General features: G+C 44.0%; 64 non-coding genes across 64 annotated transcripts; all 64 read left to right on the plus strand.

The window, feature by feature from the left end:
* The first annotated feature begins 1,107 nt into the window (after positions 1 to 1,107).
* Positions 1,108 to 1,179, plus strand: trnaw-cca (transfer RNA tryptophan (anticodon CCA)). Its single transcript has one exon. It is a non-coding gene; the product is annotated as a tRNA-Trp (tRNA).
* Positions 1,180 to 1,607: 428 nt separating this feature from the next.
* On the plus strand, positions 1,608 to 1,679 carry trnac-gca (transfer RNA cysteine (anticodon GCA)). Its single transcript has one exon. It is a non-coding gene; the product is annotated as a tRNA-Cys (tRNA).
* Positions 1,680 to 1,906: 227 nt separating this feature from the next.
* On the plus strand, positions 1,907 to 1,978 carry trnaw-cca (transfer RNA tryptophan (anticodon CCA)). Its single transcript has one exon. It is a non-coding gene; the product is annotated as a tRNA-Trp (tRNA).
* Positions 1,979 to 2,400: 422 nt separating this feature from the next.
* trnac-gca (transfer RNA cysteine (anticodon GCA)) lies at positions 2,401 to 2,472 on the plus strand. Its single transcript has one exon. It is a non-coding gene; the product is annotated as a tRNA-Cys (tRNA).
* A 237-nt stretch (positions 2,473 to 2,709) lies between these two features.
* Positions 2,710 to 2,781, plus strand: trnaw-cca (transfer RNA tryptophan (anticodon CCA)). The gene has a single exon. It is a non-coding gene; the product is annotated as a tRNA-Trp (tRNA).
* Positions 2,782 to 3,199: 418 nt separating this feature from the next.
* On the plus strand, positions 3,200 to 3,271 carry trnac-gca (transfer RNA cysteine (anticodon GCA)). The gene has a single exon. It is a non-coding gene; the product is annotated as a tRNA-Cys (tRNA).
* Positions 3,272 to 3,498: 227 nt separating this feature from the next.
* Positions 3,499 to 3,570, plus strand: trnaw-cca (transfer RNA tryptophan (anticodon CCA)). The gene has a single exon. It is a non-coding gene; the product is annotated as a tRNA-Trp (tRNA).
* A 419-nt stretch (positions 3,571 to 3,989) lies between these two features.
* Positions 3,990 to 4,061, plus strand: trnac-gca (transfer RNA cysteine (anticodon GCA)). The gene has a single exon. It is a non-coding gene; the product is annotated as a tRNA-Cys (tRNA).
* A 227-nt stretch (positions 4,062 to 4,288) lies between these two features.
* Positions 4,289 to 4,360, plus strand: trnaw-cca (transfer RNA tryptophan (anticodon CCA)). Its single transcript has one exon. It is a non-coding gene; the product is annotated as a tRNA-Trp (tRNA).
* Positions 4,361 to 4,778: 418 nt separating this feature from the next.
* Positions 4,779 to 4,850, plus strand: trnac-gca (transfer RNA cysteine (anticodon GCA)). The gene has a single exon. It is a non-coding gene; the product is annotated as a tRNA-Cys (tRNA).
* Positions 4,851 to 5,074: 224 nt separating this feature from the next.
* On the plus strand, positions 5,075 to 5,146 carry trnaw-cca (transfer RNA tryptophan (anticodon CCA)). The gene has a single exon. It is a non-coding gene; the product is annotated as a tRNA-Trp (tRNA).
* A 419-nt stretch (positions 5,147 to 5,565) lies between these two features.
* Positions 5,566 to 5,637, plus strand: trnac-gca (transfer RNA cysteine (anticodon GCA)). The gene has a single exon. It is a non-coding gene; the product is annotated as a tRNA-Cys (tRNA).
* Positions 5,638 to 5,864: 227 nt separating this feature from the next.
* trnaw-cca (transfer RNA tryptophan (anticodon CCA)) lies at positions 5,865 to 5,936 on the plus strand. Its single transcript has one exon. It is a non-coding gene; the product is annotated as a tRNA-Trp (tRNA).
* Positions 5,937 to 6,361: 425 nt separating this feature from the next.
* trnac-gca (transfer RNA cysteine (anticodon GCA)) lies at positions 6,362 to 6,433 on the plus strand. The gene has a single exon. It is a non-coding gene; the product is annotated as a tRNA-Cys (tRNA).
* A 227-nt stretch (positions 6,434 to 6,660) lies between these two features.
* trnaw-cca (transfer RNA tryptophan (anticodon CCA)) lies at positions 6,661 to 6,732 on the plus strand. Its single transcript has one exon. It is a non-coding gene; the product is annotated as a tRNA-Trp (tRNA).
* A 421-nt stretch (positions 6,733 to 7,153) lies between these two features.
* Positions 7,154 to 7,225, plus strand: trnac-gca (transfer RNA cysteine (anticodon GCA)). Its single transcript has one exon. It is a non-coding gene; the product is annotated as a tRNA-Cys (tRNA).
* A 227-nt stretch (positions 7,226 to 7,452) lies between these two features.
* On the plus strand, positions 7,453 to 7,524 carry trnaw-cca (transfer RNA tryptophan (anticodon CCA)). Its single transcript has one exon. It is a non-coding gene; the product is annotated as a tRNA-Trp (tRNA).
* Positions 7,525 to 7,949: 425 nt separating this feature from the next.
* Positions 7,950 to 8,021, plus strand: trnac-gca (transfer RNA cysteine (anticodon GCA)). The gene has a single exon. It is a non-coding gene; the product is annotated as a tRNA-Cys (tRNA).
* Positions 8,022 to 8,745: 724 nt separating this feature from the next.
* On the plus strand, positions 8,746 to 8,817 carry trnac-gca (transfer RNA cysteine (anticodon GCA)). The gene has a single exon. It is a non-coding gene; the product is annotated as a tRNA-Cys (tRNA).
* A 227-nt stretch (positions 8,818 to 9,044) lies between these two features.
* trnaw-cca (transfer RNA tryptophan (anticodon CCA)) lies at positions 9,045 to 9,116 on the plus strand. The gene has a single exon. It is a non-coding gene; the product is annotated as a tRNA-Trp (tRNA).
* A 420-nt stretch (positions 9,117 to 9,536) lies between these two features.
* trnac-gca (transfer RNA cysteine (anticodon GCA)) lies at positions 9,537 to 9,608 on the plus strand. Its single transcript has one exon. It is a non-coding gene; the product is annotated as a tRNA-Cys (tRNA).
* Positions 9,609 to 9,845: 237 nt separating this feature from the next.
* On the plus strand, positions 9,846 to 9,917 carry trnaw-cca (transfer RNA tryptophan (anticodon CCA)). The gene has a single exon. It is a non-coding gene; the product is annotated as a tRNA-Trp (tRNA).
* Positions 9,918 to 10,345: 428 nt separating this feature from the next.
* On the plus strand, positions 10,346 to 10,417 carry trnac-gca (transfer RNA cysteine (anticodon GCA)). Its single transcript has one exon. It is a non-coding gene; the product is annotated as a tRNA-Cys (tRNA).
* Positions 10,418 to 10,644: 227 nt separating this feature from the next.
* trnaw-cca (transfer RNA tryptophan (anticodon CCA)) lies at positions 10,645 to 10,716 on the plus strand. The gene has a single exon. It is a non-coding gene; the product is annotated as a tRNA-Trp (tRNA).
* Positions 10,717 to 11,142: 426 nt separating this feature from the next.
* Positions 11,143 to 11,219, plus strand: trnac-gca (transfer RNA cysteine (anticodon GCA)). The gene has a single exon. It is a non-coding gene; the product is annotated as a tRNA-Cys (tRNA).
* Positions 11,220 to 11,451: 232 nt separating this feature from the next.
* On the plus strand, positions 11,452 to 11,523 carry trnaw-cca (transfer RNA tryptophan (anticodon CCA)). Its single transcript has one exon. It is a non-coding gene; the product is annotated as a tRNA-Trp (tRNA).
* A 420-nt stretch (positions 11,524 to 11,943) lies between these two features.
* On the plus strand, positions 11,944 to 12,015 carry trnac-gca (transfer RNA cysteine (anticodon GCA)). The gene has a single exon. It is a non-coding gene; the product is annotated as a tRNA-Cys (tRNA).
* A 237-nt stretch (positions 12,016 to 12,252) lies between these two features.
* On the plus strand, positions 12,253 to 12,324 carry trnaw-cca (transfer RNA tryptophan (anticodon CCA)). The gene has a single exon. It is a non-coding gene; the product is annotated as a tRNA-Trp (tRNA).
* A 450-nt stretch (positions 12,325 to 12,774) lies between these two features.
* On the plus strand, positions 12,775 to 12,846 carry trnag-gcc (transfer RNA glycine (anticodon GCC)). The gene has a single exon. It is a non-coding gene; the product is annotated as a tRNA-Gly (tRNA).
* Positions 12,847 to 13,073: 227 nt separating this feature from the next.
* Positions 13,074 to 13,145, plus strand: trnaw-cca (transfer RNA tryptophan (anticodon CCA)). The gene has a single exon. It is a non-coding gene; the product is annotated as a tRNA-Trp (tRNA).
* Positions 13,146 to 13,564: 419 nt separating this feature from the next.
* trnac-gca (transfer RNA cysteine (anticodon GCA)) lies at positions 13,565 to 13,636 on the plus strand. The gene has a single exon. It is a non-coding gene; the product is annotated as a tRNA-Cys (tRNA).
* A 227-nt stretch (positions 13,637 to 13,863) lies between these two features.
* On the plus strand, positions 13,864 to 13,935 carry trnaw-cca (transfer RNA tryptophan (anticodon CCA)). The gene has a single exon. It is a non-coding gene; the product is annotated as a tRNA-Trp (tRNA).
* A 419-nt stretch (positions 13,936 to 14,354) lies between these two features.
* trnac-gca (transfer RNA cysteine (anticodon GCA)) lies at positions 14,355 to 14,426 on the plus strand. The gene has a single exon. It is a non-coding gene; the product is annotated as a tRNA-Cys (tRNA).
* Positions 14,427 to 14,653: 227 nt separating this feature from the next.
* On the plus strand, positions 14,654 to 14,725 carry trnaw-cca (transfer RNA tryptophan (anticodon CCA)). Its single transcript has one exon. It is a non-coding gene; the product is annotated as a tRNA-Trp (tRNA).
* Positions 14,726 to 15,445: 720 nt separating this feature from the next.
* On the plus strand, positions 15,446 to 15,517 carry trnaw-cca (transfer RNA tryptophan (anticodon CCA)). The gene has a single exon. It is a non-coding gene; the product is annotated as a tRNA-Trp (tRNA).
* A 424-nt stretch (positions 15,518 to 15,941) lies between these two features.
* On the plus strand, positions 15,942 to 16,013 carry trnac-gca (transfer RNA cysteine (anticodon GCA)). Its single transcript has one exon. It is a non-coding gene; the product is annotated as a tRNA-Cys (tRNA).
* Positions 16,014 to 16,240: 227 nt separating this feature from the next.
* trnaw-cca (transfer RNA tryptophan (anticodon CCA)) lies at positions 16,241 to 16,312 on the plus strand. Its single transcript has one exon. It is a non-coding gene; the product is annotated as a tRNA-Trp (tRNA).
* A 213-nt stretch (positions 16,313 to 16,525) lies between these two features.
* trnac-gca (transfer RNA cysteine (anticodon GCA)) lies at positions 16,526 to 16,597 on the plus strand. The gene has a single exon. It is a non-coding gene; the product is annotated as a tRNA-Cys (tRNA).
* Positions 16,598 to 16,824: 227 nt separating this feature from the next.
* On the plus strand, positions 16,825 to 16,896 carry trnaw-cca (transfer RNA tryptophan (anticodon CCA)). The gene has a single exon. It is a non-coding gene; the product is annotated as a tRNA-Trp (tRNA).
* A 418-nt stretch (positions 16,897 to 17,314) lies between these two features.
* On the plus strand, positions 17,315 to 17,386 carry trnac-gca (transfer RNA cysteine (anticodon GCA)). Its single transcript has one exon. It is a non-coding gene; the product is annotated as a tRNA-Cys (tRNA).
* Positions 17,387 to 17,623: 237 nt separating this feature from the next.
* trnaw-cca (transfer RNA tryptophan (anticodon CCA)) lies at positions 17,624 to 17,695 on the plus strand. The gene has a single exon. It is a non-coding gene; the product is annotated as a tRNA-Trp (tRNA).
* Positions 17,696 to 18,145: 450 nt separating this feature from the next.
* Positions 18,146 to 18,217, plus strand: trnag-gcc (transfer RNA glycine (anticodon GCC)). The gene has a single exon. It is a non-coding gene; the product is annotated as a tRNA-Gly (tRNA).
* A 720-nt stretch (positions 18,218 to 18,937) lies between these two features.
* Positions 18,938 to 19,009, plus strand: trnac-gca (transfer RNA cysteine (anticodon GCA)). The gene has a single exon. It is a non-coding gene; the product is annotated as a tRNA-Cys (tRNA).
* Positions 19,010 to 19,236: 227 nt separating this feature from the next.
* trnaw-cca (transfer RNA tryptophan (anticodon CCA)) lies at positions 19,237 to 19,308 on the plus strand. Its single transcript has one exon. It is a non-coding gene; the product is annotated as a tRNA-Trp (tRNA).
* A 418-nt stretch (positions 19,309 to 19,726) lies between these two features.
* On the plus strand, positions 19,727 to 19,798 carry trnac-gca (transfer RNA cysteine (anticodon GCA)). Its single transcript has one exon. It is a non-coding gene; the product is annotated as a tRNA-Cys (tRNA).
* A 720-nt stretch (positions 19,799 to 20,518) lies between these two features.
* Positions 20,519 to 20,590, plus strand: trnac-gca (transfer RNA cysteine (anticodon GCA)). Its single transcript has one exon. It is a non-coding gene; the product is annotated as a tRNA-Cys (tRNA).
* A 227-nt stretch (positions 20,591 to 20,817) lies between these two features.
* trnaw-cca (transfer RNA tryptophan (anticodon CCA)) lies at positions 20,818 to 20,889 on the plus strand. The gene has a single exon. It is a non-coding gene; the product is annotated as a tRNA-Trp (tRNA).
* A 418-nt stretch (positions 20,890 to 21,307) lies between these two features.
* On the plus strand, positions 21,308 to 21,379 carry trnac-gca (transfer RNA cysteine (anticodon GCA)). The gene has a single exon. It is a non-coding gene; the product is annotated as a tRNA-Cys (tRNA).
* Positions 21,380 to 21,606: 227 nt separating this feature from the next.
* Positions 21,607 to 21,678, plus strand: trnaw-cca (transfer RNA tryptophan (anticodon CCA)). The gene has a single exon. It is a non-coding gene; the product is annotated as a tRNA-Trp (tRNA).
* Positions 21,679 to 22,097: 419 nt separating this feature from the next.
* On the plus strand, positions 22,098 to 22,169 carry trnac-gca (transfer RNA cysteine (anticodon GCA)). The gene has a single exon. It is a non-coding gene; the product is annotated as a tRNA-Cys (tRNA).
* Positions 22,170 to 22,396: 227 nt separating this feature from the next.
* On the plus strand, positions 22,397 to 22,468 carry trnaw-cca (transfer RNA tryptophan (anticodon CCA)). The gene has a single exon. It is a non-coding gene; the product is annotated as a tRNA-Trp (tRNA).
* A 423-nt stretch (positions 22,469 to 22,891) lies between these two features.
* On the plus strand, positions 22,892 to 22,963 carry trnac-gca (transfer RNA cysteine (anticodon GCA)). Its single transcript has one exon. It is a non-coding gene; the product is annotated as a tRNA-Cys (tRNA).
* Positions 22,964 to 23,190: 227 nt separating this feature from the next.
* On the plus strand, positions 23,191 to 23,262 carry trnaw-cca (transfer RNA tryptophan (anticodon CCA)). The gene has a single exon. It is a non-coding gene; the product is annotated as a tRNA-Trp (tRNA).
* Positions 23,263 to 23,475: 213 nt separating this feature from the next.
* On the plus strand, positions 23,476 to 23,547 carry trnac-gca (transfer RNA cysteine (anticodon GCA)). Its single transcript has one exon. It is a non-coding gene; the product is annotated as a tRNA-Cys (tRNA).
* Positions 23,548 to 23,774: 227 nt separating this feature from the next.
* Positions 23,775 to 23,846, plus strand: trnaw-cca (transfer RNA tryptophan (anticodon CCA)). Its single transcript has one exon. It is a non-coding gene; the product is annotated as a tRNA-Trp (tRNA).
* A 418-nt stretch (positions 23,847 to 24,264) lies between these two features.
* On the plus strand, positions 24,265 to 24,336 carry trnac-gca (transfer RNA cysteine (anticodon GCA)). The gene has a single exon. It is a non-coding gene; the product is annotated as a tRNA-Cys (tRNA).
* Positions 24,337 to 24,563: 227 nt separating this feature from the next.
* Positions 24,564 to 24,635, plus strand: trnaw-cca (transfer RNA tryptophan (anticodon CCA)). The gene has a single exon. It is a non-coding gene; the product is annotated as a tRNA-Trp (tRNA).
* Positions 24,636 to 25,054: 419 nt separating this feature from the next.
* On the plus strand, positions 25,055 to 25,126 carry trnac-gca (transfer RNA cysteine (anticodon GCA)). Its single transcript has one exon. It is a non-coding gene; the product is annotated as a tRNA-Cys (tRNA).
* Positions 25,127 to 25,353: 227 nt separating this feature from the next.
* trnaw-cca (transfer RNA tryptophan (anticodon CCA)) lies at positions 25,354 to 25,425 on the plus strand. The gene has a single exon. It is a non-coding gene; the product is annotated as a tRNA-Trp (tRNA).
* Positions 25,426 to 25,849: 424 nt separating this feature from the next.
* trnac-gca (transfer RNA cysteine (anticodon GCA)) lies at positions 25,850 to 25,921 on the plus strand. Its single transcript has one exon. It is a non-coding gene; the product is annotated as a tRNA-Cys (tRNA).
* Positions 25,922 to 26,148: 227 nt separating this feature from the next.
* On the plus strand, positions 26,149 to 26,220 carry trnaw-cca (transfer RNA tryptophan (anticodon CCA)). Its single transcript has one exon. It is a non-coding gene; the product is annotated as a tRNA-Trp (tRNA).
* A 213-nt stretch (positions 26,221 to 26,433) lies between these two features.
* On the plus strand, positions 26,434 to 26,505 carry trnac-gca (transfer RNA cysteine (anticodon GCA)). The gene has a single exon. It is a non-coding gene; the product is annotated as a tRNA-Cys (tRNA).
* Positions 26,506 to 26,732: 227 nt separating this feature from the next.
* On the plus strand, positions 26,733 to 26,804 carry trnaw-cca (transfer RNA tryptophan (anticodon CCA)). Its single transcript has one exon. It is a non-coding gene; the product is annotated as a tRNA-Trp (tRNA).
* Positions 26,805 to 27,223: 419 nt separating this feature from the next.
* trnac-gca (transfer RNA cysteine (anticodon GCA)) lies at positions 27,224 to 27,300 on the plus strand. Its single transcript has one exon. It is a non-coding gene; the product is annotated as a tRNA-Cys (tRNA).
* The last annotated feature ends 160 nt before the right edge of the window (positions 27,301 to 27,460 follow it).

The raw sequence follows: 27,460 nt of genomic DNA on the forward strand, positions 1-27,460 counted from the left end.
GGCATCCGTCAGTGACCTGCAGTTTACCAGGCTGATTAGGAACCCTACTACTGCACCTACACCTCTACAGAAACCTCTTTCCACAGACTCTGTGGCGCAACGGTAGCGCGTCTGACTCCAGATCAGAAGGTTATGTGTTCACAGCACATCAGGGTAATTTCTTTGGAATTCTGGTGTTAATCAAGAGATCTGGTTTGATTCCAGAATCCATGTCCCTTCTTCACACAATCTTGCATCAGACAAGCTACCTTTTCACCACAGAGTTCACAATTCAGTAATTTTGTCCAGGTAGCAAGCACAGTGGTAGGTTTCTGAAGCGGGTCTGTGGGAGAAGTGAGTGTCAGGCATTTAACTTCACACCCACGGTCTGAATGTCCGCTGAAATTATCTGGAGTAAAAAAAAACAACAAAAAAACATTGGAGCAAGTAGGGACAACACTTATCTCGATCCTGACATGACTCAAACATAATTTTCACAACTGGAACCAGATGCACTCCAACTACTCCAGAGAGGAACTGCGCTGAAAGCCAGTGAACTCTATATAAAATACTCTACAGACCGTAGAGCTGATACTGTGTCATGGGGGAATAGCTCAGTGGTAGAGCATTTGACTGCAGATCTCTGGTTCAAATCCAGATGCCCCCTTCTCCTGACTTCTGTTCAGAGATGGCATGAATTAGGATTTCAGACAAACTTGAGGAAAAAAGAAATCACCTCCCAGCTGTGAGAAAATTGTCCACTGCTTACTTGTCAAGCTTAGTTTTGTCTCAAACTGATGCAGTGATAGGGCATCCGTCAGTGACCTGCAGTTTACCAGGCTGATTAGGAACCCTACTATCAGATCTCTGGTTCAAATCCAGTTTCCCCCTTCTCATTACTTCTGTTCAGAGATGGCATGAATTAGGATTTCAGAAAAACTTGAGGAAAAAAGAAATCACCTCCCAGATGTGAGAAAATTGTCCACTGCTGACTTGTCAAGCTTGAATTTGCTTAGTTTTTTCTCAAACTGTTGCAGTGGTAGGGCATCAGTTAGTGACCTGCAGTTTGCCAGGCTGATTGGGAACCCTACTACTGCACCTACACCTCAACAGAAACCTATTTCCACAGACTCTGTGGCGCAACGGTAGCGCGTCTGACTCCAGATCAGAAGGTTATGTGCTCAAATCACATCAGGGTCATTTCTTTGGAATTCTGGTGTTAATCAAGAGATCTGGTTTGATTCCAGAATCCATGTCCCTTCTTCACACAATCTTGCATCAGACAAGCTACCTTTTCACCACAGAGTTCACAATTCAGCAATTTTGTCCAGGTAGCAAGCACAGTGGTAGGTTTCTGAAGCGGGTCTGTGGGAGAAGTGAGTGTCAGGCATTTAACTTCACACCCACGGTCTGAATGTCCGCTGAAATTATCTGGCGTAAAAAAAAAAAAAAAAAGAAAAACATTGGAGCAAGTAGGGACAACATTTATCTCGATCCTGACATGACTCAAACATAATTTTCACAACTGGAACCAGATGCACTCCAACTACTCCAGAGAGTAACTGCGTTGAAAGCCAGTGAACTCTATATAAAATACTCTACAGACCGAAGAGCTGATACTGTGTCATGGGGGTATAGCTCAGTGGTAGAGCATTTGACTGCAGATCAAGAGGTCTCTGGTTCAAATCCAGATGCCCCCTTCTCCTCACTTCTGTTCAGAGCTGGCATGAATTAGGATTTCAGACAAACTTGAGTAAAAAAGAAATCCCCTCCCAGATGAGAGAAAATTGTCCACTGCTGACTTGTCAAGCTTAGCTTTGTCTCAAACTGATGCAGTGATAGGGCATCAGTCAGTGACCTGCAGTTTGCCAGGCTGTTTCGGAACCCTACTACTGCACCTACACCTCTACAGGAACCTCTTTCCACAGACTCTGTGGCTCAACGGTAGCGCGTCTGACTCCAGATCAGAAGGTTATGTGTTCAAATCACATCAGCGTCATTTTTTTGGAATTCTGGTGTTAATCAAGAGATCTGTTTTGATTCCAGAATCCATGTCCCTTCTTCACACAATCTTGCGTCAGACAAGCTACCTTTACACCACAGAGTTCACGATTCAATAATTTTGTCCAGGTTGCAAGTACAGTGGTAGGTTTCTGAAGCGGGTCTGTGGGAGAAGTGAGTGTCAGGCATTAAACATCACACCCACGGTCTGAATGTCCGCTAAAATGATCTGGAGTAAAAAAAAAAAAAAAAACATTGGAGCGAGTAGGGACAACACTTATCTCGATCCTGACATGACTCAAACATAATTTTCACAACTGGAACCAGATGCACTCCAACTTCTCCAGAGAGTAACTGCGCTGACCGCCAGTGAACTCTATATAAAATACTCTACAGACCGGAGAGCTGATACTGTGTCATGAGGGTATAGCTCAGTGGTAGAGCATTTGACTGCAGATCAAGAGGTCTCTGGTTCAAATCCAGTTTCCCCCTTCTCATTACTTCTGTTCAGAGATGGCATGAATTAGGATTTCAGACAAACTTGAGGAAAAAAGAAATCACCTCCCAGATGTGAGAAAATTGTCCACTGCTGACTTGTCAAGCTTGAATTTGCTTAGTTTTTTCTCAAACTGTTGCAGTGGTAGGGAATCAGTTAGTGACCTGCAGTTTGCCGGGCTGATTGGGAACCCTACTACTGCACCTACACATCCACAGAAACCTATTTCCACAGACTCTGTGGCGCAACGGTAGCGAGTCTGACTCCAGATCAGAAGGTTATGTGTTCAAATCACATCAGGGTCATTTCTTTGGAATTCTGGTGTTAATCAAGAGATCTGGTTTGATTCCAGAATCCATGTCCCTTCTTCACACAATCTTGCATCAGACAAGCTACCTTTTCACCACAGAGTTCACAATTCAGCAATTTTGTCCAGGTAGCAAGCACAGTGGTAGGTTTCTGAAGCGGGTCTGTGGGAGAAGTGAGTGTCAGGCATTAAACTTCACACCCACGGTCTGAATTTTCCGCTAAAATGATCTGGGGTAAATAAAAAAAACATTGGAGCTAGGAGGGACAACACTTATCTCGATCCTGACATGACTCAAACATAATTTTCACAACTGGAACCAGATGCACTCCAACTACTCCAGAGAGGAACTGCGCTGAAAGCCAGTGAACTCTATATAAAATACTCTACAGACCGAAGAGCTGATCCTGTGTCATGGGGGTATAGCTCAGTGGTAGAGCATTTGACTGCAGATCAAGAGGTCTCTGGTTCAAATCCAGATGCCCCCTTCTCCTGCCTTCTGTTCAGAGATGGCATGAATTAGGATTTCAGACAAACTTGAGGAAAAAAGAAATCACCTCCCAGCTGTGAGAAAATTGTCCACTGCTTACTTGTCAAGCTTAGTTTTGTCTCAAACTGATGCAGTGATAGGGCATCCGTCAGTGACCTCCAGTTTACCAGGCTGATTAGGAACCCTACTACTGCACCTACACCTCTACAGAAACCTCTTTCCACAGACTCTGTGGCGCAACGGTAGCGCGTCTGACTCCAGATCAGAAGGTTATGTATTCAAATCACATCAGGGTCATTTTTTTGGAATTCTGGTGTTAATCAAGAGATCTGTTTTGATTCCAGAATCCATGTCCCTTCTTCACACAATCTTGCGTCAGACAAGCTACCTTTACACCACAGAGTTCACGATTCAATAATTTTGTCCAGGTTGCAAGTACAGTGGTAGGTTTCTGAAGCGGGTCTGTGGGAGAAGTGAGTGTCAGGCATTAAACTTCACACCCACGGTCTGAATGTCCGCTAAAATGATCTGGGGTAAAAAAAAAAAAAACATTGGAGCTAGGAGGGACAACACTTATCTCGATCCTGACATGACTCAAACATAATTTTCACAACTGGAACCAGATGCACTCCAACTACTCCAGAGAGGAACTGCGCTGAAAGCCAGTGAACTCTATATAAAATACTCTACAGACCGAAGAGCTGATCCTGTGTCATGGGGGTATAGCTCAGTGGTAGAGCATTTGACTGCAGATCAAGAGGTCTCTGGTTCAAATCCAGATGCCCCCTTCTCCTGACTTCTGTTCAGAGATGGCATGTATTAGTATTTCAGACAAACTTGAGGAAAAAAGAAATCACCTCCCAGCTGTGAGAAAATTGTCCACTGCTTACTTGTCAAGCTTAGTTTTGTCTCAAACTGATGCAGTGATAGGGCATCCGTCAGTGACCTGCAGTTTACCAGGCTGATTAGGAACCCTACTACTGCACCTACACCTCTACAGAAACCTCATTCCACAGACTCTGTGACGCAACGGTAGCGCGTCTGACTCCAGATCAGAAGGTTATGTGTTCAAATCACATCAGGGTCATTTTTTTGGAATTCTGGTGTTAATCAAGAGATCTGTTTTGATTCCAGAATCCATGTCCCTTCTTCACACAATCTTGCGTCAGACAAGCTACCTTTACACCACAGAGTTCACGATTCAATAATTTTGTCCAGGTTGCAAGTACAGTGGTAGGTTTCTGAAGCGGGTCTGTGGGAGAAGTGAGTGTCAGGCATTAAACTTCACACCCACGGTCTGAATGTCCGCTAAAATGATCTGGGGTAAAAAAACAACAACATTGGAGCTAGGAGGGACAACACTTATCTCAATCCTGACATGACTCAAACATAATTTTCACAACTGGAACCAGATGCACTCCAACTACTCCAGAGAGTAACTGCGCTGAAAGCCAGTGAACTCTATATAAAATACTCTACAGACCGAAGAGCTGATACTGTGTCATGGGGGTATAGCTCAGTGGTAGAGCATTTGACTGCAGATCAAGAGGTCTCTGGTTCAAATCCAGATGCCCCCTTCTCCTGACTTCTGTTCAGAGATGGCATGAATTAGGATTTCAGACAAACTTCAGGAAAAAAGAAATCACCTCCCAGCTGTGAGAAAATTGTCCACTGCTTACTTGTCAAGCTTAGTTTTGTCTCAAACTGATGCAGTGATAGGGCATCAGTCAGTGACCTGCAGTTTACCAGGCTTAGGAACCCTACTAGTGCACCTACACCTCTACAGAAACCTCTTTCCACAGACTCTGTGGCTCAACGGTAGCGCGTCTGACTCCAGATCAGAAGGTTATGTGTTCAAATCACATCAGGGTCGTTTTTTTGGAATTCTGGTGTTAATCAAGAGATCTGTTTTGATTCCAGAATCCATGTCCCTTCTTCACACAATCTTGCGTCAGACAAGCTATCTTTACACCACAGAGTTCACGATTCAATAATTTTGTCCAGGTTGCAAGTACAGTGGTCGGTTTCTGAAGCGGGTCTGTGGGAGAAGTGAGTGTCAGGCATTAAACTTCACACCCACGGTCTGAATTTTCCGCTAAAATGATCTGGGGTAAAAAAAAAAAAAAACATTGGAGCTAGGAGGGACAAAACTTATCTCGATCCTGACATGACTCAAACATAATTTTCACAACTGGAACCAGATGCACTCCAACTACTCCAGAGAGGAACTGCGCTGAGCCAGTGAACTCTATATAAAATACTCTACAGACCGGAGAGCTGATACTGTGTCATGAGGGTATAGCTCAGTGGTAGAGCATTTGACTGCAGATCAAGAGGTCTCTGGTTCAAATCCAGATTCCCCCTTCTCATTACTTCTGTTCAGAGATGGCATGAATGAGGATTTCAGACAAACTTGAGAAAAAAAGAAATCCCCTCCCAGCTGTGAGAAAATTGTCCACTGCTTACTTGTCAAGCTTAGTTTTGTCTCAAACTGATGCAGTGATTGGGCATCCGTCAGTGACCTGCAGTTTACCAGGCTGATTAGGAACCCTACTACTGCACCTACACCTCTACAGAAACCTCTTTCCACAGACTCTGTGGCGCAACGGTAGCGTGTCTGACTCCAGATCAGAAGGTTATGTGTTCAAATCACATCAGGGTCATTTCTTTGGAATTCTGGTGTTAATCAAGAGATCTGGTTTGATTCCAGAATCCCTGTCCCTTCTTCACACAATCTTGCATCAGACAAGCTACCTTTTCACCACAGAGTTCACAATTCAGTAATTTTGTCCAGGTAGCAAGCACAGTGGTAGGTTTCTGAAGCGGGTCTGTGGGAGAAGTGAGTGTCAGGCATTTAACTTCACACCCACGGTCTGAATGTCCGCTGAAATTATCTGGAGTAAAAAAAAACAAAAAAAAAACATTGGAGCAAGTAGGGACAACACTTATCTCGATCCTGACATGACTCAAACATAATTTTCACAACTGGAACCAGATGCACTCCAACTACTCCAGAGAGGAACTGCGCTGAAAGCCAGTGAACTCTATATAAAATACTCTACAGACCGTAGAGCTGATACTGTGTCATGGGGGTATAGCTCAGTGGTAGAGCATTTGACCGCAGATCAAGAGGTCTCTGGTTCAAATCCAGATGCCCCCTTCTCCTGACTTCTGTTCAGAGATGGCATGAATTAGGATTTCAGACAAACTTGAGGAAAAAAGAAATCACCTCCCAGCTGTGAGAAAATTGTCCACTGCTTACTTGTCAAGCTTAGTTTTGTCTCAAACTGATGCAGTGATAGGGCATCCGTCAGTGACCTGCAGTTTACCAGGCTGATTAGGAACCCTACTACTGCACCTACACCTCTACAGAAACCTCTTTCCACAGACTCTGTGGCGCAACGGTAGCGCGTCTGACTCCAGATCAGAAGGTTATGTGTTCAAATCAAATCAGGGTCATTTCTTTGGAATTCTGGTGTTAATCAAGAGATCTGGTTTGATTCCAGAATCCATGTCCCTTCTTCACACAATCTTGCGTCAGACAAGGAAACTTTGCACCACAGAGTTCACGATTCAATAATTTTGTCCAGGTTGCAAGCACAGTGGTAGGTTTCTGAAGCGGGTCTGTGGGAGAAGTGAGTGTCAGGCATTAAAAATCACACCCACCGTCTGAATGTCCGCTAAAATGATCTGGAGTAAAAAAAAACAAAAAACATTGGAGCGAGTAGGGACAACACTTATCTCGATCCTGACATGACTCAAACATAATTTTCACAACTGGAACCAGATGCACTCCAACTTCTCCAGAGAGTAACTGCGCTGACCGCCAGTGAACTCTATATAAAATACTCTACAGACCGAACAGCTGATACTGTGTCATGGGGGTATAGCTCAGTAGTAGAGCATTTGACTGCAGATCAAGAGGTCTCTGGTTCAAATCCAGATGCCCCCTTCTCCTCACTTCTGTTCAGAGATGGAATGAATTAGGATTTCAGACAAACTTGAGGAAAAAAGAAATCACCTCCCAGCTGTGAGAAAATTGTCCACTGCTGACTTGTCAAGCTTAGTTTTGTCTCAAACTGATACAGTGATAGGGCATCGGTCAGTGACCTGCAGTTTGCCAGGCTGTTTCGGAACCCTACTACTGCACCTACACCTCTACAGGAACCTCTTTCCACAGACTCTGTGGCTCAACGGTAGCGCGTCTGACTCCAGATCAGAAGGTTATGTGTTCAAATCACATCAGGGTCCTTTTTTTGGAATTCTGGTGTTAATCAAGAGATCTGTTTTGATTCCAGAATCCATGTCCCTTCTTCACACAATCTTGCGTCAGACAAGCTACCTTTACACCACAGAGTTCACGATTCAATAATTGTGTCCAGGTTGCAAGTACAGTGGTAGGTTTCTGAAGCGGGTCTGTGGGAGAAGTGAGTGTCAGGCATTAAACGTCACACCCACGGTCTGAATGTCCGCTAAAATGATCTGGGGTAAAAAAAAACAAAAAAAAAACATTGGAGCTAGGAGGGACAACACTTATCTCGATCCTGACATGACTCAAACATAATTTTCACAACTGGAACCAGATGCACTCCAACTACTCCAGAGAGGAACTGCGCTGAAAGCCAGTGAACTCTATATAAAATACTCTACAGACCGGAGAGCTGATACTGTGTAATGAGGGTATAGCTCAGTGGTAGAGCATTTGACTGCAGATCAAGAGGTCTCTGGTTCAAATCCAGATTCCCCCTTCTCATTACTTCTGTTCAGAGATGGCATGAATTAGGATTTCAGACAAACTTGAGGAAAAAAGAAATCACCTCCCAGCTGTGAGAAAATTGTCCACTGCTTACTTGTCAAGCTTAGTTTTGTCTCAAACTGATGCAGTGACAGGGCATCAGTCAGTGACCTGCAGTTTACCAGGCTGATTAGGAACCCTACTACTGCACCTACACCTCTACAGAAACCTCTTTCCACAGACTCTGTGGCGCAACGGTAGCGCGGCTGACTCCAGATCAGAAGGTTATGTGTTCACATCACATCAGGGTAATTTCTTTGGAATTCTGGTGTTAATCAAGAGATCTGGTTTGATTCCAGAATCCATGTCCCTTCTTCACACAATCTTGCATCAGACAAGCTACCTTTTCACCACAGAGTTCACAATTCAGTAATTTTGTCCAGGTAGCAAGCACAGTGGTAGGTTTCTGAAGCAGGTCTGTGGGAGAAGTAAGTGTCAGGCATTTAACTTCACACCCACGGTCTGAATGTCCGCTGAAATTATCTGGAGTAAAAAAAAAACAAAAAAAAACATTGGAGCAAGTAGGGACAACACTTATCTCGATCCTGACATGACTCAAACATAATTTTCACAACTGGAACCAGATGCACTCCAACTACTCCAGAGAGGAACTGCGCTGAAAGCCAGTGAACTCTATATAAAATACTCTACAGACCGAAGAGCTGATACTGTGTCATGGGGGTATAGCTCAGTGGTAGAGCATTTGACTGCAGATCAAAAGGTCTCTGGTTCAAATCCAGATGCCCCCTTCTCCTGCCTTCTGTTCAGAGATGGCATGAATTAGGATTTCAGACAAACTTGAGTAAAAAAGAATTCACCTCCCAGATGAGAGAAAATTGTCCACTGCTAAATTGTCAAGCTTAGTTTTGTCTCAAACTGATGCAGTGATAGGGCATCAGTCAGTGACCTGCAGTTTCCCAGGCTGATTAGGAACCCTACTACTGGACCTACACCTCTACAGAAACCTCTTTCCACAGACTCTGTGGCGCAATGGTAGCGCGTCTGACTCCAGATCAGAAGGTTATGTGTTCAAATCACATCAGGGTCATTTCTTTGGAATTCTGGTGTTAATCAAGAGATCTGGTTTGATTCCAGAATCCATGTCCCTTCTTCACACAATCTTGCATCAGACAAGCTACCTTTTCACCACAGAGTTCACAATTCAGTAATTTTGTCCAGGTAGCAAGCACAGTGGTAGGTTTCTGAAGCGGGTCTGTGGGAGAAGTAAGTGTCAGGCATTTAACTTCACACCCACGGTCTGAATGTCCGCTAAAATGATCTGGAGTAAAAAAAAAAAAAAACATTGGAGCGAGTAGGGACAACACTTATCTCGATCCTGACATGACTCAAACATAATTTTCACAACTGGAACCAGATGCACTCCAACTTCTCCAGAGAGTAACTGCGCTGACCGCCAGTGAACTCTATATAAAATACTCTACAGACCGAAGAGCTGATACTGTGTCATGGGGGTATAGCTCAGTGGTAGAGCATTTGACTGCAGATCAAGAGGTCTCTGGTTCAAATCCAGATGCCCTCTTCTCCTCACTTCTGTTCAGAGATGGCATGAATTAGGATTTCAGACAAACTTGAGTAAAAAAGAAATCCCTTCCCAGATGAGAGAAAATTGTCCACTGCTGACTTGTCAAGCTTGAATTTGCTTAGTTTTTTCTCAAACTGTTGCAGTGGTAGGGCATCAGTTAGTGACCTGCAGTTTGCCAGGCTGATTGGGAACCCTACTACTGCACCTACACCTCAACAGAAACCTATTTCCACAGACTCTGTGGCGCAACGGTAGCGCGTCTGACTCCAGATCAGAAGGTTATGTGCTCAAATCACATCAGGGTCATTTCTTTGGAATTCTGGTGTTAATCAAGAGATCTGGTTTGATTCCAGAATCCATGTCCCTTCTTCACACAATCTTGCATCAGACAAGCTACCTTTTCACCACAGAGTTCACAATTCAGCAATTTTGTCCAGGTAGCAAGCACAGTGGTAGGTTTCTGAAGCGGGTCTGTGGGAGAAGTGAGTGTCAGGCATTTAACTTCACACCCACGGTCTGAATGTCCGCTGAAATTATCTGGCGTAAAAAAAAAAAAAAAAAGAAAAACATTGGAGCAAGTAGGGACAACATTTATCTCGATCCTGACATGACTCAAACATAATTTTCACAACTGGAACCAGATGCACTCCAACTACTCCAGAGAGTAACTGCGTTGAAAGCCAGTGAACTCTATATAAAATACTCTACAGACCGAAGAGCTGATACTGTGTCATGGGGGTATAGCTCAGTGGTAGAGCATTTGACTGCAGATCAAGAGGTCTCTGGTTCAAATCCAGATGCCCCCTTCTCCTCACTTCTGTTCAGAGCTGGCATGAATTAGGATTTCAGACAAACTTGAGTAAAAAAGAAATCCCCTCCCAGATGAGAGAAAATTGTCCACTGCTGACTTGTCAAGCTTAGCTTTGTCTCAAACTGATGCAGTGATAGGGCATCAGTCAGTGACCTGCAGTTTGCCAGGCTGTTTCGGAACCCTACTACTGCACCTACACCTCTACAGGAACCTCTTTCCACAGACTCTGTGGCTCAACGGTAGCGCGTCTGACTCCAGATCAGAAGGTTATGTGTTCAAATCACATCAGCGTCATTTTTTTGGAATTCTGGTGTTAATCAAGAGATCTGTTTTGATTCCAGAATCCATGTCCCTTCTTCACACAATCTTGCGTCAGACAAGCTACCTTTACACCACAGAGTTCACGATTCAATAATTTTGTCCAGGTTGCAAGTACAGTGGTAGGTTTCTGAAGCGGGTCTGTGGGAGAAGTGAGTGTCAGGCATTAAACATCACACCCACGGTCTGAATGTCCGCTAAAATGATCTGGGGTAAAAAAAAACAAAAAAAAAAACATTGGAGCTAGGAGGGACAACACTTATCTCGATCCTGACATGACTCAAACATAATTTTCACAACTGGAACCAGATGCACTCCAACTACTCCAGAGAGGAACTGCGCTGAAAGCCAGTGAACTCTATATAAAATACTCTACAGACCGGAGAGCTGATACTGTGTCATGAGGGTATAGCTCAGTGGTAGAGCATTTGACTGCAGATCAAGAGGTCTCTGGTTCAAATCCAGTTTCCCCTTTCTCATTACTTCTGTTCAGAGATGGCATGAATTAGGATTTCAGACAAACTTGAGGAAAAAAGAAATCACCTCCCAGATGTGAGAAAATTGTCCACTGCTGACTTGTCAAGCTTGAATTTGCTTAGTTTTTTCTCAAACTGTTGCAGTGGTAGGGCATCAGTTAGTGACCTGCAGTTTGCCAGGCTGATTGGGAACCCTACTACTGCACCTACACCTCCACAGAAACCTATTTCCACAGACTCTGTGGCGCAACGGTAGTGCGTCTGACTCCAGATCAGAAGGTTATGTGTTCAAATCACATCAGGGTCATTTCTTTGGAATTCTGGTGTTAATCAAGAGATCTGGTTTGATTCCAGAATCCATGTCCCTTCTTCACACAATCTTGCATCAGACAAGAAAACTTTGCACCACAGAGTTCACGATTCAGTAATTTTGTCCAGGTTGCAAGCACAGTGGTAGGTTTTTGAGGCGGGTCTGTGGGAGAAGTGATTGTCAGGCATTAAACTTCACACCCACGGTCTGAATGTCCGCTAAAATGATCTGGAGTAAAAAAAACAAAAAACATTGAAGCGAGTAGGGACAACACTTATCTCGATCCTGACATGACTCAAACATAATTTTCACAACTGGAACCAGATGCACTCCAACTTCTCCAGAGAGTAACTGCGCTGAAAGCCAGTGAACTCTATATAAACTACTCTACAGACCGAAAAGCTGATGCTGTGTAATGGGGGTATAGCTCAGTGGTAGAGCATTTGACTGCAGATCAAGAGGTCTCTGGTTCAAATCCAGATGCCCCCTTCTCCTCACTTCTGTTCAGAGATGGCATGAATTAGGATTTCAGACAAACTTGAGTAAAAAAGAAATCCCCTCCCAGATGCGAGAAAATTGTCCACTGCTGGCTTGTGTTGCTTAAAGTGACTTAGTTTTTTCTCAAACGGATGCAGTGGTAGGGCATCAGTCAGTGACCTGCAGTTTGCAAGGCTGATTAGGTACACTACTACTGCACCGATACCTCTACAGAAACCTCTTTCCACAGACTCTGTGGCACAACGGTAGCGCGTCTGACTCCAGATCAGAAGGTTATGTGTTCAAATCACATCAGGGTCATTTCTTTGGAATTCTGGTGTTAATCAAGAGATCTGGTTTGATTCCAGAATCCATGTCCCTTTTTCGCACAATCTTGCGTCAGACAAGCTACCTTTGCACCACAGAGTTCACGATTCAGTAATTTTGTCCAGGTTGCAAGTACAGTGGTAGGTTTCTGAAGCGGGTCTGTGGGAGAAGTGAGTGTCAGGCATTAAACATCACACCCATGGTCTGAATGTCGGCTAAAATGATCTGGAGTAATAAAAAAAATAAATAAAAATTAAAAAAAAGAAAACATTGGAGCTAGTAGGGACAACACTTATCTCGATCCTGACATGACTCAAACATAATTTTCACAACCGGAACCAGTTGGACTCAAACTACTCCAGAGAGTAACTGTGCTGTGTAAGTTGACCGGCAGTGAACTCTATATAAAATACTCTGCAGACCGAAGAGTTGATACTGTGTCATGGGGGTATAACTCAGTGGTAGAGCATTTGACTGCCGATCAAGAGGTCTCTGGATCAAATCCAGATGCCCCCTTCTCCTGACTTCTGTTCAGAGATGGTATGAATTAGGATTTCAGACAAACTTGAGGAAAAAAGAAATCACCTCCCAGCTGTGAGAAAATTGTCCACTGCTTACTTGTCAAGCTTAGTTTTGTCTCAAACTGATGCAGTGATAGGGCATCAGTCAGTGACCTGCAGTTTACCAGGCTGATTAGGAACCCTACTACTGCACCTACACCTCTACAGAAACCTCTTTCCACAGACTCTGTGGCTCAACGGTAGCGCGTCTGACTCCAGATCAGAAGGTTATGTGTTCAAATCACATCAGGGTAATTTTTTTGGAATTCTGGTGTTAATCAAGAGATCTGGTTTGATTCCAGAATCCATGTCCCTTCTTCACACAATCTTGCGTCAGACAAGCTACCTTTACACCACAGAGTTCACGATTCAATAATTTTGTCCACGTTGCAAGTACAGTGGTAGGTTTCTGAAGCGGGTCTGTGGGAGAAGTGAGTGTCAGGCATTAAACTTCACACCCACGGTCTGAATTTTCCGCTAAAATGATCTGGGGTAAAAAAAAAAAAACATTGGAGCTAGGAGGGACAACACTTATCTCGATCCTGACATGACTCAAACATAATTTTCACAACTGGAACCAGATGCACTCCAACTACTCCAGAGAGGAACTGCGCTGAAAGCCAGTGAACTCTATATAAAATACTCTACAGACCGAAGAGCTGATCCTGTATCATGGGGGTATAGCTCAGTGGTAGAGCATTTGACTGCAGATCAAGAGGTCTCTGGTTCAAATCCAGATACCCCCTTCTCCTGACTTCTGTTCAGAGATGGCATGAATTAGGATTTCAGACAAACTTGAGGAAAAAAGAAATCACCTCCCAGCTGTGAGAAAATTGTCCACTGCTTACTTGTCAAGCTTAGTTTTGTCTCAAACTGATGCAGTGATAGGGCATCCGTCAGTGACCTCCAGTTTACCAGGCTGATTAGGAACCCTACTACTGCACTTACACCTCTACAGAAACCTCTTTCCACAGACTCTGTGGCGCAACGGTAGCGCGTCTGACTCCAGATCAGAAGGTTATGTGTTCAAATCACATCAGGGTCATTTTTTTGGAATTCTGGTGTTAATCAAGAGATCTGTTTTGATTCCAGAATCCATGTCCCTTCTTCACACAATCTTGCGTCAGACAAGCTACCTTTACACCACAGAGTTCACGATTCAATAATTTTGTCCAGGTTGCAAGTACAGTGGTAGGTTTCTGAAGCGGGTCTGTGGGAGAAGTGAGTGTCAGGCATTAAACTTCAGACCCACGGTCTGAATTTTCCGCTAAAATGATCTGGGGTAAAAAAAAAAAAACATTGGAGCTAGGAGGGACAACACTTATCTCGATCCTGACATGACTCAAACATAATTTTCACAACTGGAACCAGATGCACTCCAACTACTCCAGAGAGGAACTGCGCTGAAAGCCAGTGAACTCTATATAAAATACTCTACAGACCGAAGAGCTGATCCTGTGTCATGGGGGTATAGCTCAGTGGTAGAGCATTTGACTGCAGATCAAGAGGTCTCTGGTTCAAATCCAGATGCACCCTTCTCCTGACTTCTGTTCAGAGATGGCATGAATTAGGATTTCAGGCAAACTTGAGAAAAAAAGAAATCCCCTCCCAGCTGTGAGAAAATTGTCCACTGCTTACTTGTCAAGCTTAGTTTTGTCTCAAACTGATGCAGTGATAGGGCATCCGTCAGTGACCTGCAGTTTACCAGGCTGATTAGGAACCCTACTACTGCACCTACACCTCTACAGAAACCTCTTTCCACAGACTCTGTGGCGCAACGGTAGCGTGTCTGACTCCAGATCAGAAGGTTATGTGTTCAAATCACATCAGGGTCATTTCTTTGGAATTCTGGTGTTAATCAAGAGATCTGGTTTGATTCCAGAATCCCTGTCCCTTCTTCACACAATCTTGCATCAGACAAGCTACCTTTTCACCACAGAGTTCACAATTCAGTAATTTTGTCCAGGTAGCAAGCACAGTGGTAGGTTTCTGAAGCGGGTCTGTGGGAGAAGTGAGTGTCAGGCATTTAACTTCACACCCACGGTCTGAATGTCCGCTGAAATTATCTGGAGTAAAAAAAATAAAAAAAATTAAAAACATTGGAGCAAGTAGGGACAACACTTATCTCGATCCTGACATGACTCAAACATAATTTTCACAACTGGAACCAGATGCACTCCAACTACTCCAGAGAGGAACTGCGCTGAAAGCCAGTGAACTCTATATAAAATACTCTACAGACCGTAGAGCTGATACTGTGTCATGGGGGTATAGCTCAGTGGTAGAGCATTTGACTGCAGATCTCTGGTTCAAATCCAGATGCCCCCTTCTCCTGACTTCTGTTCAGAGATGGCATGAATTAGGATTTCAGACAAACTTGAGGAAAAAAGAAATCACCTCCCAGCTGTGAGAAAATTGTCCACTGCTTACTTGTCAAGCTTAGTTTTGTCTCAAACTGATGCAGTGATAGGGCATCCGTCAGTGACCTGCAGTTTACCAGGCTGATTAGGAACCCTACTACTGCACCTACACCTCTACAGAAACCTCTTTCCACAGACTCTGTGGCGCAACGGTAGCGCGTCTGACTCCAGATCAGACGGTTATGTGTTCAAATCACATCAGGGTCATTTCTTTGGAATTCTGGTGTTAATCAAGAGATCTGGTTTGATTCCAGAATCCATGTCCCTTCTTCACACAATCTTGCGTCAGACAAGGAAACTTTGCACCACAGAGTTCACGATTCAATAATTTTGTCCAGGTTGCAAGCACAGTGGTAGATTTCTGAAGCGGGTCTGTGGGAGAAGTGAGTGTAAGGCATTAAAATTCACACCCACCGTCTGAATGTCTGCTAAAATGATCTGGAGTAAAAAAAAAAAAAAAAAAACATTGGAGCGAGTAGGGACAACACTTATCTCGATCCTGACATGACTCAAAGATAATTTTCACAACTGGAACCAGATGCACTCCAACTTCTCCAGAGAGTAACTGCGCTGACCGCCAGTGAACTCTATATAAAATACTCTACAGACCGAAGAGCTGATACTGTGTCATGGGGGTATAGCTCAGTAGTAGAGCATTTGACTGCAGATCAAGAGGTCTCTGGTTCAAATCCAGATGCCCCCTTCTCCTCACTTCTGTTCAGAGATGGCATGAATTAGGATTTCAGACGAACTTGAGTAAAAAAGAAATCCCTTCCCAGATGAGAGAAAATTGTCCACTGCTGACTTGTCAAGCTTAGTTTTGTCTCAAACTGATGCAGTGATAGGGCATCCGTCAGTGACCTGCAGTTTACCAGGCTGATTAGGAACCCTACTACTGCACCTACACCTCTAGAGAAACCTCTTTCCACAGACTCTGTGGCGCAACGGTAGCGCGTCTGACTCCAGATCAGAAGGTTATGTGTTCACATCACATCAGGGTAATTTCTTTGGAATTCTGGTGTTAATCAAGAGATCTGGTTTGATTCCAGAATCCATGTCCCTTCTTCAGACAAGCTACCTTTTCACCACAGAGTTCACAATTCAGTAATTTTGTCCAGGTAGCAAGCACAGTGGTAGGTTTCTGAAGCGGGTCTGTGGGAGAAGTGAGTGTCAGGCATTTAACTTCACACCCACGGTCTGAATGTCCGCTGTCATGGGGGTATAGCTCAGTAGTAGAGCATTTGACTGCAGATCAAGAGGTCTCTGGTTCAAATCCAGATGCCCCCTTCTCCTCACTTCTGTTCAGAGATGGCATGAATTAGGATTTCAGACAAACTTGAGTAAAAAAGAAATCCCTTCCCAGATGAGAGAAAATTGTCCACTGCTGACTTGTCAAGCTTAGATTTGTCTCAAACTGATGCAGTGATAGGGCATCAGTCAGTGACCTGCAGTTTACCAGGCTGATTAGGAACCCTACTACTGCACCTACACCACTACAGAAACCTCTTTCCACAGACTCTGTGGCGCAACGGGAGCGCGGCTGACTCCAGATCAGAAGGTTATGTGTTCAAATCACATCAGGGTCATTTCTTTGGAATTCTGGTGTTAATCAAGAGGTCTGGTTTGATTCCAGAATCCATGTCCCTTCTTCACACAATCTTGAGTCAGACAAGCTACCTTTACACCACAGAGTTCACGATTCCATAATTTTGTCCAGGTTGCAAGTACAGTGGTAGGTTTCTGAAGCGGGTCTGTGGGAGAAGTGAGTGTCAGGCATTAAACTTCACACCCACGGTCTGAATTTTCCGCTAAAATGATCTGGGGTAAAAAAAAAAAACATTGGAGCTAGGAGGGACAACACTTATCTCGATCCTGACATGACTCAAACATAATTTTCACAACTGGAACCAGATGCACTCCAACTACTCCAGAGAGGAACTGCGCTGAAAGCCAGTGAACTCTATATAAAATACTCTACAGACTGGAGAGCTGACACTGTGTCATGAGGGTATAGCTCAGTGGTAGAGCATTTGACTGCAGATCAAGAGGTCTCTGGTTCAAATCCAGATGCCCCCTTCTCCTCACTTCTGTTCAGAGATGGCATGAATTAGGATTTCAGACAAACTTGAGTAAAAAAGAAATCCCCTCCCAGATGCGAGAAAATTGTCCACTGCTGGCTTGTGTTGCTTAAAGTGACTTAGTTTTTTCTCAAACGGATGCAGTGGTAGGGCATCAGTCAGTGACCTGCAGTTTGCAAGGCTGATTAGGTACACTACTACTGCACCGATACCTCTACAGAAACCTCTTTCCACAGACTCTGTGGCACAACGGTAGCGCGTCTGACTCCAGATCAGAAGGTTATGTGTTCAAATCACATCAGGGTCATTTCTTTGGAATTCTGGTGTTAATCAAGAGATCTGGTTTGATTCCAGAATCCATGTCCCTTTTTCGCACAATCTTGCGTCAGACAAGCTACCTTTGCACCACAGAGTTCACGATTCAGTAATTTTGTCCAGGTTGCAAGTACAGTGGTAGGTTTCTGAAGCGGGTCTGTGGGAGAAGTGAGTGTCAGGCATTAAACATCACACCCATGGTCTGAATGTCGGCTAAAATGATCTGGAGTAATAAAAAAAAAAAATAAAAATAAAAAAAAAGAAAACATTGGAGCTAGTAGGGACAACACTTATCTCGATCCTGACATGACTCAAACATAATTTTCACAACCGGAACCAGTTGGACTCAAACTACTCCAGAGAGTAACTGTGCTGTGTAAGTTGACCGGCAGTGAACTCTATATAAAATACTCTGCAGACCGAAGAGTTGATACTGTGTCATGGGGGTATAACTCAGTGGTAGAGCATTTGACTGCCGATCAAGAGGTCTCTGGATCAAATCCAGATGCCCCCTTCTCCTGACTTCTGTTCAGAGATGGTATGAATTAGGATTTCAGACAAACTTGAGGAAAAAAGAAATCACCTCCCAGCTGTGAGAAAATTGTCCACTGCTTACTTGTCAAGCTTAGTTTTGTCTCAAACTGATGCAGTGATAGGGCATCAGTCAGTGACCTGCAGTTTACCAGGCTGATTAGGAACCCTACTACTGCACCTACACCTCTACAGAAACCTCTTTCCACAGACTCTGTGGCTCAACAGTAGCGCGTCTGACTCCAGATCAGAAGGTTATGTGTTCAAATCACATCAGGGTAATTTTTTTGGAATTCTGGTGTTAATCAAGAGATCTGTTTTGATTCCAGAATCCATGTCCCTTCTTCACACAATCTTGCGTCAGACAAGCTACCTTTACACCACAGAGTTCACGATTCAATAATTTTGTCCAGGTTGCAAGTACAGTGGTAGGTTTCTGAAGCGGGTCTGTGGGAGAAGTGAGTGTCAGGCATTAAACTTCACACCCACGGTCTGAATTTTCCGCTAAAATGATCTGGGGTAAAAAAACAAAAAAACATTGGAGCTAGGAGGGACAACACTTATCTCGATCCTGACATGACTCAAACATAATTTTCACAACTGGAACCAGATGCACTCCAACTACTCCAGAGAGGAACTGCGCTGAAAGCCAGTGAACTCTATATAAAATACTCTACAGACCGAAGACCTGATCCTGTGTCATGGGGGTATAGCTCAGTGGTAGAGCATTTGACTGCAGATCAAGAGGTCTCTGGTTCAAATCCAGATGCCCCCTTCTCCTGACTTCTGTTCAGAGATGGCATGAATTAGGATTTCAGACAAACTTGAGGAAAAAAGAAATCACCTCCCAGCTGTGAGAAAATTGTCCACTGCTTACTTGTCAAGCTTAGTTTTGTCTCAAACTGATGCAGTGATAGGGCATCCGTCAGTGACCTCCAGTTTACCAGGCTGATTAGGAACCCTACTACTGCACCTACACCTCTACAGAAACCTCTTTCCACAGACTCTGTGGCGCAACGGTAGCGCATCTGACTCCAGATCAGAAGGTTATGTGTTCAAATCACATCAGGGTCATTTTTTTGGAATTCTGGTGTTAATCAAGAGATCTGTTTTGATTCCAGAATCCATGTCCCTTCTTCACACAATCTTGCGTCAGACAAGCTACCTTTACACCACAGAGTTCACGATTCAATAATTTTGTCCAGGTTGCAAGTACAGTGGTAGGTTTCTGAAGCGGGTCTGTGGGAGAAGTGAGTGTCAGGCATTAAACTTCAGACCCACGGTCTGAATTTTCCGCTAAAATGATCTGGGGTAAAAAAAAAAAACATTGGAGCTAGGAGGGAAAACACTTATCTCGATCCTGACATGACTCAAACATAATTTTCACAACTGGAACCAGATGCACTCCAACTACTCCAGAGAGGAACTGCGCTGAAAGCCAGTGAACTCTATATAAAATACTCTACAGACCGAAGAGCTGATCCTGTGTCATGGGGGTATAACTCAGTGGTAGAGCATTTGACTGCAGATCAAGAGGTCTCTGGTTCAAATCCAGATGCACCCTTCTCCTGACTTCTGTTCAGAGATGGCATGAATTAGGATTTCAGACAAACTTGAGAAAAAAAGAAATCCCCTCCCAGCTGTGAGAAAATTGTCCACTGCTTACTTGTCAAGCTTAGTTTTGTCTCAAACTGATGCAGTGATAGGGCATCCGTCAGTGACCTGCAGTTTACCAGGCTGATTAGGAACCCTACTACTGCACCTACACCTCTACAGAAACCTCTTTCCACAGACTCTGTGGCGCAACGGTAGCGCGTCTGACTCCAGATCAGAAGGTTATGTGTTCACATCAGGGTAATTTCTTTGGAATTCTGGTGTTAATCAAGAGATCTGGTTTGATTCCAGAATCCATGTCCCTTCTTCACACAATCTTGCATCAGACAAGCTACCTTTTCACCACAGAGTTCACAATTCAGTAATTTTGTCCAGGTAGCAAGCACAGTGGTAGGTTTCTGAAGCGGGTCTGTGGGAGAAGTGAGTGTCAGGCATTTAACTTCACACCCACGGTCTGAATGTCCGCTGAAATTATCTGGAGTAAAAAAAACAAAAAAAAAAAACATTGGAGCGAGTAGGGACAACACTTATCTCGATCCTGACATGACTCAAACATAATTTTCACAACTGGAACCAGATGCACTCCAACTACTCCAGAGAGGAACTGCGCTGAAAGCCAGTGAACTCTATATAAAATACTCTACAGACCGAAGAGCTGATACTGTGTCATGGGTGTATAGCTCAGTGGTAGAGCATTTGACTGCAGATCAAAAGGTCTCTGGTTCAAATCCAGATGCCCCCTTCTCCTGCCTTCTGTTCAGAGATGGCATGAATTAGGATTTCAGACAAACTTGAGTAAAAAAGAATTCACCTCCCAGATGAGAGAAAATTGTCCACTGCTAAATTGTCAAGCTTAGTTTTGTCTCAAACTGATGCAGTGATAGGGCATCAGTCAGTGACCTGCAGTTTACCAGGCTGATTAGGAACCCTACTACTGCACCTACACCTCTACAGAAACCTCTTTCCACAGACTCTGTGGCGCAATGGTAGTGCGTCTGACTCCAGATCAGAAGGCTATGTGTTCAAATCACATCAGGGTCATTTCTTTGGAATTCTGGTGTTAATCAAGAGATCTGTTTTGATTCCAGAATCCATGTCCCTTCTTCACACAATCTTGCGTCAGACAAGCTACCTTTACACCACAGAGTTCACGATTCAATAATTTTGTCCAGGTTGCAAGTACAGTGGTAGGTTTCTGAAGCGGGTCTGTGGGAGAAGTCAGTGTCAGGCATTAAACTTCACACCCACGGTCTGAATTTTCCGCTAAAATGATCTGGGGTAAAAAAAAAAAACATTGGAGCTAGGAGGGACAACACTTATCTCGATCCTGACATGACTCAAACATAATTTTCACAACTGGAACCAGATGCACTCCAACGACTCCAGAGAGGAACTGCGCTGAAAGCCAGTGAACTCTATATAAAATACTCTACAGACCGAAGAGCTGATCCTGTGTCATGGGGGTATAGCTCAGTGGTAGAGCATTTGACTGCAGATCAATAGGTCTCTGGTTCAAATCCAGATGCCCCCTTCTCCTGACTTCTGTTCAGAGATGGCATGAATTAGGATTTCAGACAAACTTGAGGAAAAAAGAAATCACCTCCCAGCTGTGAGAAAATTGTCCACTGCTTACTTGTCAAGCTTAGTTTTGTCTCAAACTGATGCAGTGATAGGGCATCCGTCAGTGACCTCCAGTTTACCAGGCTGATTAGGAACCCTACTGCTGCACCTACACCTCTACAGAAACCTCTTTCCACAGACTCTGTGGCGCAACGGTAGCGCGTCTGACTCCAGATCAGAAGGTTATGTGTTCAAATCACATCAGGGTCATTCTTTTGGAATTCTGGTGTTAATCAAGAGATCTGTTTTGATTCCAGAATCCATGTCCCTTCTTCACACAATCTTGCGTCAGACAAGCTACCTTTACACCACAGAGTTCACGATTCAATAATTTTGTCCAGGTTGCAAGTACAGTGGTAGGTTTCTGAAGCGGGTCTGTGGGAGAAGTGAGTGTCAGGCATTAAACTTCAGACCCACGGTCTGAATTTTCCGCTAAAATGATCTGGGGTAAAAAAAAAAAAACATTGGAGCTAGGAGGGACAACACTTATCTCGATCCTGACATGACTCAAACATAATTTTCACAACTGGAACCAGATGCACTCCAACTACTCCAGAGAGGAACTGCGCTGAAAGCCAGTGAACTCTATATAAAATACTCTACAGACCGAAGAGCTGATCCTGTGTCATGGGGGTATAGCTCAGTGGTAGAGCATTTGACTGCAGATCAACAGGTCTCTGGTTCAAATCCAGATGCACCCTTCTCCTGACTTCTGTTCAGAGATGGCATGAATTAGGATTTCAGACAAACTTGAGGAAAAAAGAAATCACCTCCCAGCTGTGAGAAAGTTGTCCACTGCTTACTTGTCAAGCTTAGTTTTGTCTCAAACTGATGCAGTGATAGGGCATCCGTCAGTGACCTGCAGTTTACCAGGCTGATTAGGAACCCTACTACTGCACCTACACCTCTACAGAAACCTCTTTCCACAGACTCTGTGGCGCAACGGTAGCGTGTCTGACTCCAGATCAGAAGGTTATGTGTTCAAATCACATCAGGGTCATTTCTTTGGAATTCTGGTGTTAATCAAGAGATCTGGTTTGATTCCAGAATCCATGTCCCTTCTTCACACAATCTTGCGTCAGACAAGGAAACTTTGCACCACAGAGTTCACGATTCAATAATTTTGTCCAGGTTGCAAGCACAGTGGTAGATTTCTGAAGCGGGTCTGTGGGAGAAGTGAGTGTAAGGCATTAAAATTCACACCCACCGTCTGAATGTCTGCTAAAATGATCTGGAGTAAAAAAAAAAAAAAAAAACATTGGAGCGAGAAGGGACAACACTTATCTCGATCCTGACATGACTCAAACATAATTTTCACAACTGGAACCAGATGCACTCCAACTTCTCCAGAGAGTAACTGCGCTGACCGCCAGTGAACTCTATATAAAATACTCTACAGACCGAAGAGCTGATACTGTGTCATGGGGGTATAGCTCAGTAGTAGAGCATTTGACTGCAGATCAAGAGGTCTCTGGTTCAAATCCAGATGCCCCCTTCTCCTCACTTCTGTTCAGAGATGGCATGAATTAGGATTTCAGACGAACTTGAGTAAAAAAGAAATCCCTTCCCAGATGAGAGAAAATTGTCCACTGCTGACTTGTCAAGCTTAGTTTTGTCTCAAACTGATGCAGTGATAGGGCATCCGTCAGTGACCTGCAGTTTACCAGGCTGATTAGGAACCCTACTACTGCACCTACACCTCTAGAGAAACCTCTTTCCACAGACTCTGTGGCGCAACGGTAGCGCGTCTGACTCCAGATCAGAAGGTTATGTGTTCACATCACATCAGGGTAATTTCTTTGGAATTCTGGTGTTAATCAAGAGATCTGGTTTGATTCCAGAATCCATGTCCCTTCTTCAGACAAGCTACCTTTTCACCACAGAGTTCACAATTCAGTAATTTTGTCCAGGTAGCAAGCACAGTGGTAGGTTTCTGAAGCGGGTCTGTGGGAGAAGTGAGTGTCAGGCATTTAACTTCACACCCACGGTCTGAATATCCGCTGTCATGGGGGTATAGCTCAGTAGTAGAGCATTTGACTGCAGATCAAGAGGTCTCTGGTTCAAATCCAGATGTCCCCTTCTCCTCACTTCTGTTCAGAGATGGCATGAATTAGGATTTCAGACAAACTTGAGTAAAAAAGAAATCCCTTCCCAGATGAGAGAAAATTGTCCACTGCTAAATTGTCAAGCTTAGTTTTGTCTCAAACTGATGCAGTGATAGGGCATCAGTCAGTGACCTGCAGTTTACCAGGCTGATTAGGAACCCTACTACTGCACCTACACCTCTACAGAAACCTCTTTCCACAGACTCTGTGGCGCAATGGTAGTGCGTCTGACTCCAGATCAGAAGGCTATGTGTTCAAATCACATCAGGGTCATTTCTTTGGAATTCTGGTGTTAATCAAGAGATCTGTTTTGATTCCAGAATCCATGTCCCTTCTTCACACAATCTTGCGTCAGACAAGCTACCTTTACACCACAGAGTTCACGATTCAATAATTTTGTCCAGGTTGCAAGTACAGTGGTAGGTTTCTGAAGCGGGTCTGTGGGAGAAGTCAGTGTCAGGCATTAAACTTCACACCCACGGTCTGAATTTTCCGCTAAAATGATCTGGGGTAAAAAAAAAAAACATTGGAGCTAGGAGGGACAACACTTATCTCGATCCTGACATGACTCAAACATAATTTTCACAACTGGAACCAGATGCACTCCAACGACTCCAGAGAGGAACTGCGCTGAAAGCCAGTGAACTCTATATAAAATACTCTACAGACCGAAGAGCTCATCCTGTGTCATGGGGGTATAGCTCAGTGGTAGAGCATTTGACTGCAGATCAATAGGTCTCTGGTTCAAATCCAGATGCCCCCTTCTCCTGACTTCTGTTCAGAGATGGCATGAATTAGGATTTCAGACAAACTTGAGGAAAAAAGAAATCACCTCCCAGCTGTGAGAAAATTGTCCACTGCTTACTTGTCAAGCTTAGTTTTGTCTCAAACTGATGCAGTGATAGGGCATCCGTCAGTGACCTCCAGTTTACCAGGCTGATTAGGAACCCTACTGCTGCACCTACACCTCTACAGAAACCTCTTTCCACAGACTCTGTGGCGCAACGGTAGCGCGTCTGACTCCAGATCAGAAGGTTATGTGTTCAAATCACATCAGGGTCATTCTTTTGGAATTCTGGTGTTAATCAAGAGATCTGTTTTGATTCCAGAATCCATGTCCCTTCTTCACACAATCTTGCGTCAGACAAGCTACCTTTACACCACAGAGTTCACGATTCAATAATTTTGTCCAGGTTGCAAGTACAGTGGTAGGTTTCTGAAGCGGGTCTGTGGGAGAAGTGAGTGTCAGGCATTAAACTTCAGACCCACGGTCTGAATTTTCCGCTAAAATGATCTGGGGTAAAAAAAAAAAAACATTGGAGCTAGGAGGGACAACACTTATCTCGATCCTGACATGACTCAAACATAATTTTCACAACTGGAACCAGATGCACTCCAACTACTCCAGAGAGGAACTGCGCTGAAAGCCAGTGAACTCTATATAAAATACTCTACAGACCGAAGAGCTGATCCTGTGTCATGGGGGTATAGCTCAGTGGTAGAGCATTTGACTGCAGATCAACAGGTCTCTGGTTCAAATCCAGATGCACCCTTCTCCTGACTTCTGTTCAGAGATGGCATGAATTAGGATTTCAGACAAACTTGAGGAAAAAAGAAATCACCTCCCAGCTGTGAGAAAATTGTCCACTGCTTACTTGTCAAGCTTAGTTTTGTCTCAAACTGATGCAGTGATAGGGCATCCGTCAGTGACCTGCAGTTTACCAGGCTGATTAGGAACCCTACTACTGCACCTACACCTCTACAGAAACCTCTTTCCACAGACTCTGTGGCGCAACGGTAGCGTGTCTGACTCCAGATCAGAAGGTTATGTGTTCAAATCACATCAGGGTCATTTCTTTGGAATTCTGGTGTTAATCAAGAGATCTGGTTTGATTCCAGAATCCATGTCCCTTCTTCACACAATCTTGCGTCAGACAAGGAAACTTTGCACCACAGAGTTCACGATTCAATAATTTTGTCCAGGTTGCAAGCACAGTGGTAGATTTCTGAAGCGGGTCTGTGGGAGAAGTGAGTGTAAGGCATTAAAATTCACACCCACCGTCTGAATGTCTGCTAAAATGATCTGGAGTAAAAAAAAAAAAAAAAAAACATTGGAGCGAGAAGGGACAACACTTATCTCGATCCTGACATGACTCAAACATAATTTTCACAACTGGAACCAGATGCACTCCAACTTCTCCAGAGAGTAACTGCGCTGACCGCCAGTGAACTCTATATAAAATACTCTACAGACCGAAGAGCTGATACTGTGTCATGGGGGTATAGCTCAGTAGTAGAGCATTTGACTGCAGATCAAGAGGTCTCTGGTTCAAATCCAGATGCCCCCTTCTCCTCACTTCTGTTCAGAGATGGCATGAATTAGGATTTCAGACGAACTTGAGTAAAAAAGAAATCCCTTCCCAGATGAGAGAAAATTGTCCACTGCTGACTTGTCAAGCTTAGTTTTGTCTCAAACTGATGCAGTGATAGGGCATCCGTCAGTGACCTGCAGTTTACCAGGCTGATTAGGAACCCTACTACTGCACCTACACCTCTAGAGAAACCTCTTTCCACAGACTCTGTGGCGCAACGGTAGCGCGTCTGACTCCAGATCAGAAGGTTATGTGTTCACATCACATCAGGGTAATTTCTTTGGAATTCTGGTGTTAATCAAGAGATCTGGTTTGATTCCAGAATCCATGTCCCTTCTTCAGACAAGCTACCTTTTCACCACAGAGTTCACAATTCAGTAATTTTGTCCAGGTAGCAAGCACAGTGGTAGGTTTCTGAAGCGGGTCTGTGGGAGAAGTGAGTGTCAGGCATTTAACTTCACACCCACGGTCTGAATATCCGCTGTCATGGGGGTATAGCTCAGTAGTAGAGCATTTGACTGCAGATCAAGAGGTCTCTGGTTCAAATCCAGATGTCCCCTTCTCCTCACTTCTGTTCAGAGATGGCATGAATTAGGATTTCAGACAAACTTGAGTAAAAAAGAAATCCCTTCCCAGATGAGAGAAAATTGTCCACTGCTGACTTGTCAAGCTTAGTTTTGTCTCAAACTGATGCAGTGATAGGGCATCAGTCAGTGACCTGCAGTTTACCAGGCTGATTAGGAACCCTACTACTGCACCTACACCTCTACAGAAACCTCTTTCCACAGACTCTGTGGCGCAACGGTAGCGCGTCTGACTCCAGATCAGAAGGTTATGTGTTCACATCACATCAGGGTAATTTCTTTGGAATTCTGGTGTTAATCAAGAGATCTGGTTTGATTCCAGAATCCATGTCCCTTCTTCACACAATCTTGCATCAGACAAGCTACCTTTTCACCACAGAGTTCACGATTCAATAATTTTGTCCAGGTTGCAAGCACAGTGGTAGGTTTCTGAAGCGGGTCTGTGGGAGAAGTGAGTGTCAGGCATTTAACTTCACACCCACGGTCTGAATTTTCCGCTAAAATGATCTGGGGTAAAAAAAAAAAAACATTGGAGCTAGGAGGGACAACACTTATCTCGATCCTGACATGACTCAAACATAATTTTCACAACTGGAACCAGATGCACTCCAACTACTCCAGAGAGGAACTGCGCTGAAAGCCAGTGAACTCTATATAAAATACTCTACAGACCGGAGAGCTGATACTGTGTCATGAGGGTATAGCTCAGTGGTAGAGCATTTGACTGCAGATCAAGAGGTCTCTGGTTCAAATCCAGTTTCCCCTTTCTCATTACTTCTGTTCAGAGATGGCATGAATTAGGATTTCAGACAAACTTGAGGAAAAAAGAAATCACCTCCCAGATGTGAGAAAATTGTCCACTGCTGACTTGTCAAGCTTGAATTTGCTTAGTTTTTTCTCAAACTGTTGCAGTGGTAGGGCATCAGTTAGT

This window comes from Phyllopteryx taeniolatus, chromosome 3 (assembly GCF_024500385.1).
Source record: "Phyllopteryx taeniolatus isolate TA_2022b chromosome 3, UOR_Ptae_1.2, whole genome shotgun sequence".
Classification (NCBI taxonomy): Eukaryota; Metazoa; Chordata; class Actinopteri; order Syngnathiformes; family Syngnathidae; genus Phyllopteryx; species Phyllopteryx taeniolatus.